This window comes from Sipha flava, unplaced genomic scaffold (assembly GCF_003268045.1).
Source record: "Sipha flava isolate LNK unplaced genomic scaffold, YSA_version1 44_pilon_pilon, whole genome shotgun sequence".
Lineage (NCBI taxonomy): Eukaryota > Metazoa > Arthropoda > Insecta > Hemiptera > Aphididae > Sipha > Sipha flava.
Window position 1 is genome coordinate 1,448,500 of NW_020273203.1, and position 6,000 is coordinate 1,454,499.

The 6,000-nt window shown below is 38.3% G+C and overlaps 1 protein-coding gene across 2 annotated transcripts in view; it reads right to left on the minus strand.

The window, feature by feature from the left end:
- Positions 1-6,000, minus strand: part of LOC112689553 (myosin-G heavy chain) — a 103,786-nt gene that overhangs the window by 58,973 nt on the left and 38,813 nt on the right. The gene's annotated exons all lie outside the window — the stretch shown is intronic.

Consider the following 6,000-nt stretch of genomic DNA (forward strand, 5'->3'; position numbering starts at 1 on the left):
AATGTTTTATCAAAACATAAAAATTGAATATTGTAATGGAAGTATAAACAAATATTCCAGCAGTGGTCGTACGAAGAGAAAAGGAAAAATAACGGCATTCGATTGCTCTCGGTGCGTCAGGCACTGTTGGTATAAGGGTGCTCTTAATTTTCTGAAAAATTTAAAATAATTAACGAACGTTCTCCACAAATTAGCACCTACGTGTGGGCGCTGCATTTTTTCATCGGCCCCGGGCGTCAAATTTTCTAGATCCGGCACCGATCACAACATATTTATGCGTCGCGTAGTGTGACGATAGTAGTTTTTTCTGACGAGTACGATGGCCACACTCACGCGAAACACATTCACGGGTCCGTCGATGCGCGCGCGCATTGAACGATTAGAAAACGCCTGTTTTCGAAGTTTACCAGCACGCGTTCGTCGACGTCGTCCGTCGTCGAACAATGTTTATTTCAGAGCCTCTATCTCGAGGGGGAGGGGAGGATCATATATTTCTAGGGTATTTGTGTAATGGCCACGAGGGTAAGTAGTTGATAAATAAATGCATTTTTCTTAGGGGGATACCCACCCGGTCATCGCCCTGAAACGAGCACTGGACGAGAATCCGTCGTACACCGCCGCTGACAGGTATTCACGAAACTCGATATCCGAAGGACATGTGCAACGACGAACCAATGGGTCATGGATCTTCTCCTGTTGGTTTGGTCGTCGCGACGGATCGGTCGGAAAACGTGTCGTATTTCTTGGCCGTGTTCTTAGCGCGCGGCGTGTGCGACGCGTAACAAAATCGAATCGGTAATCTTAAATTTAAACAACCGTTGTCGTGCCCACAACGCGGCGCCACGGTGTAAGAAATCACGTACTGAGCCTGAATCGGCTGTTAACGACTAATGCGCACTCCTCCGTCGGAAGTGGGTTGTGCATGGAACGTTTATGACGAAAAGCGACTGGTTTTCCGTTGATCATTTTTTTTCGTAAACGTTCAATGTTGCATTACTTATATTCGAATTAATTACGTTTCTCGAATCGTTTGGTTTTGCAGAGCGCTTCTGTGTTTCATACAACCGGTCACGTATTGATGTATGTATTTTACGAACAGAAATACTGACGCGATAAGTTACGATATCGGTATTTCCATCATTGTTAGTAATGTTTGATAGTAAGTAGTTTATAAAAAGGTTCGTATCCACGTATTCGAAAACGGCTAGTTCCCTTCAAATTTTTTCTCTCCTCAACTCCAGTCCGTGTAATACGTGCCCAATAAAGCACCTGTAATCCATATGATATGCATTATTTCCGTGCGATTCGTAATGCTGTATGATCCAATGAAGAAATCGATTAATATTAAATCGCCGCGTGTGTTTATTATTAGTCGTGCGCTAAGACGAGAAGAAAACATTTCTCCCGGACCTGTTGTCGTCGCGCAGCGGCGTATACGGCCATTATGCTGTATTATGACGCACGCCGCAATGTGCTGCACTACCACTTAATTGCAGGTCGGACGAATTTTTTATGATTATTGCACATGTACCGCCTTCTTGTGCGGACGTTCACAGTGCGTACAATTATTACAGTCCTCCGAACAAACGTGGTAGACTAAACGCGCGAAATCGGTTAAAGCGAACATTACGTCGTTATTATAATAAGCGAAAAAAATTGAATCCATCGAGTTTGTTCGATAGATCTTTATACGTGCTCCAGCTTACATGATTACTATGTTTTTATGTTTTTTTTTTTTTTTTTACTTTTAACTCGGTGACAATGCATTGCTTTTAAGTCTTCTAAAGTTGCAGTTATTATAATGCATAAATTAATTGGAAGTTTTAGATGGGCACAGTGTCACTCATGCATTTTTGATTAATGTCTCACTTGAATACAACGGAGCGACATAAATATTATAAATTAACAACAAAAAACAAAATGCATTATACCACTTAACATTGATGCAAAACTGCATGTAGAATTTAAAATTTTTGTCTGTTTATTATGTAGAAACAGGTAATTACATAACTGACTAAATAAATATATTAAAGTGTAAGAAATCAAGTGTTATACGGATCAGTTTTCAAAAATTATTTAAATAAAAAAAAAACCTACGACAAACCAATGTAAGATATCACCTGGGTGCAGCAAAAACTACTTATCGCGGACTTATCGTTTCTTTTGAGCAAAGATTCTCAACCTTTTTATATTCACGAGATTCTTGTATTTTTGAAACTTAATTTTACATGCATAGTTTTTTATTATTATTACTATATTAGTTATTATAATAAAAGTATTTAATGGAAAGAGTTTGATAACAATAATTAATATATTTAAAGTTGTTTATTATAATGATGATGAAAGATGCTAATTTAATGAGACGGTTGATGTTTTTTTTTTTTTTGATGAACGAGGACGTCAATATTAAATACATCAAACAATATTGAACGTTAATAATAATAGTATAATGAAAATCATATTGAGAAATGTCTTCGTGTATCATTTACGAGCTATCTTTACGTAGCACAGGTTAGGCCTGCTTTAGAGCGTTAAGAACGCGCTATGCACGGTGTCGTCGCATTAATCACAAGTGACGCAGTTGCAGATCCAAAGGTTGACGTAGGGAGCCCCTTCCCACGTAAGACTGCAATGTAAAACGGTTATTGCGTCGCATTATTTGTTATTACTTTATTTATCGAATAATTTACATATGGATAAAAAAAAAAATGTTATGCGCCCGGGCCACCATGAACATTTCTGGATCCACATTTACGCAGTGACGCGTACTCGAAACTTAGATACAACTTAGATACTTAGATGGAACACAAGATAATAAAACACCAACAATTGAAGTTCATGCGACGATTTTACGGTTAAATTTGGACAGCGAACTTAACGGGCGTGTGTGTGAACGTGTAGGATAATAATAATGACGCGCGCACAGGCGGTAATTTAATTCTCCCGACGTCATCTTATCGACCGCTGTGATAATATTATTGTTTCAGAACAACATGCGCGGTTCGAGTTTTGTATAATGGACAACTATAAATAAAAAGGCCACCCGCTGGTTACACGTTTTAATAATATCCGAATATATGCATATTATTTACGTGTAGGCATGTGCATTTACATGTATATGCATCCACACGTCTCTTGGTCGTATGTACCGCCGCCAAAGACTTCTCTCCATCGCCGTCATCGTCGAAAACCAAAATCAAAAGTCATCATGTTATCACTTCGGCCAGTTACGGGTATAACTGATGTATAATACGGTGCACACGCACTATGATTCTCGGTCATTTTCGTCTCCTGGTCCCTGCGGGAGATCGCGTACCTATATTACGACAGCGTAGGTATTCCGATCATTAAAGTTTCGTCGTCGTCGTCTAGTCATTCTTATTACATTATTTATTAGACATACCTAGTATACCTATGCAAGGTAGGTATTACAGATATTCGACATTACCAATCATAGACAAAGACACGAACCGGATTTTATAGGCTATTTACGATGTGTTCATAGTTGAAATTTACTCGAATATTTGGCGTAAATGTCATATTTACAATATCGTATATATCATTCATCGTTTATACCACGAAAAAATATGAATTAAGGCGAGAAACAAAGCGCAACAACAGTTCGTGTTCTACCACCGACTGTACAACACGTGTGCTCGCCGATAACGTTTTATAGCTCTCGATAGCACGTACATACTCCACGGCTGGCGTTACCAGGTAATAATATGATTATACACCCAATTAATCACGTTATATAACACGGTCGCCTTTATTCATAATTAAAATGAATAGAAACTCCTTGGGCGTCTCGCCCAACACCAAAACTACTTTACAAACTAAATCCCTCACCACCAACATGTCAAAAAAACCAAGTGCTTTACCTACACAAAAAAATCGCAATTCACCATCTACGAATTCATACCAACACAACATATCCAACTCAAAAACAAACCCGACTTCGAACGATAAAAATTTGCGATCTAACCAGACCCCCCTTTCCCGTCCCATCGATAACACATCAGTTTCTGCTGATATCGCAAATCAATTAACTAATGACTCCCTATCGTTAACGGAACACTCTACTCAACCCGCATCTATCTACACAAACACCAACATGAACTTCGCTAAGGCGACTGCCACGGAAAACACTCCGAGCAGAGAGCAAGCGATAGTGTTTAATTCTATCGACGGAATATCTCAAATCGATTACATAATCGCCATCGGGAAAATAGTCAAACCTAGCAACATTATCTTTGTATCGCGTATTTCAAACCATCGTTTCTGTGTATTTTTATCCAGTAAACAAGTTCTCGATAATTTAATGCAACAAACACAGACTATTAAAATTAACGATCAATTAATTCAAATACGTAGACTTGTTAACCCGAATAAACGCATTGTCATGTCTAATGTATGTCCGTCAATCCCAAACCGAGCAATACTTGACGCATTAAAACATATAAATATAAATCCGACCTCTCAAATTAACCATCTAAAAGCCGGTATCAACATGGAAGGATACGGGCATATCATGAGCTTTCGCAGGCAATTGTACATTACACACGAAGATATTCTAAAACTGCCAAACTCAATGCTAATCACCCATAACGATAATCAATTCAGAATATTCCTCACGGATGATACGTTAACTTGTTTCCTATGTAAAGCCGTCGGCCACACGTCTAATAACTGCAAAAAAAACTCCGAAACATACTCTTCAATCGAACCTATAATTAACACAAATTCAATCAACGTTCACAACAACACCAACGAAACACAACTCACGTCTACAGATGATGATCCTCACCCCTCTGCCTCCAACTCCCAACCTGATGAAAAACAGGAACCTACAATCATGGACTGGTCATTAGATACAACTCTTATATTCGAACATAACGAAGAATCCCCATCAACGCCAACACAAGATGATACACACAAAAGACCAATCTCCGACTCATCGTCTCTAAAACTACCAGACTCCCCTACCAATCAAATATCCTCAAACACCACGGTCAAAAAAGAAAAAACTATTAAAAAAGCTAAAATTCGTTCTAGATCAAATTCATCTAATAGATCATACTCAAACTCAAACTCGGATGAACAAAAAAAACCAATAGAAAAATTCTTTACACAAAATGACAATCTACCTATCTCTTACCTACAATTTTTATACATACTAGAAAATTTTACTAATAAATCTATCAACATTCATTCACTTATCGAAGAAGTTAATATTGGTATACCTCCTCTAATGGACATAATAGATCAAATCAGACCACTAGTTTCTGATCGTTCAATAAAAAGCCGTCTCACTAAACTATCAAACTTCCTCTTCCAAGCCCAACCGCCTCTATCAAGCTAAACCACCACCAAACACATATACTATAATAGAATAAACAACCCTAGTTTAGTATATTCCTAACATCTATAATACACCTAATACAATATGATAAACATTATACAATGGAATATGAACGGGTTCTACTCAAAATTTGCAGAACTCCAATTACTTATTAAAGATTACACACCCACCATAATATGCCTACAAGAGACAAACCTCGCAGACAAGAACAATCCTTCGTTATCTCAATACAACATCTATAAAAAAAACCGAAATACGTGCGACCGAGCCAGCGGCGGCGTAGCAATTTTTGTCAGTCAAGAATACCCTAGCGAAGAAATACATATAACCACTGATATAGAAGCTGTCGCGGTATCCATAACATTACCCCATAATAAAATAACAATCTGCAACCTCTACCTCCCCAATCAGAAAAATTTCACACTCGCTGACATAGAAAATATCACCCATCAACTCCAACAGTCGTTCATAATAGTCGGGGACTTCAACAGCCACAGCCCAATCTGGGGATCACATAAAACCGACACAAGAGGGAAAATAATTGAAGAGCTCCTAACTCAAGACAATCTAGTAACATTAAACACCGGCCTTCCCACCAGAATAAATCCCTCTGACGGGAAATTTTCTGCTATCGACCT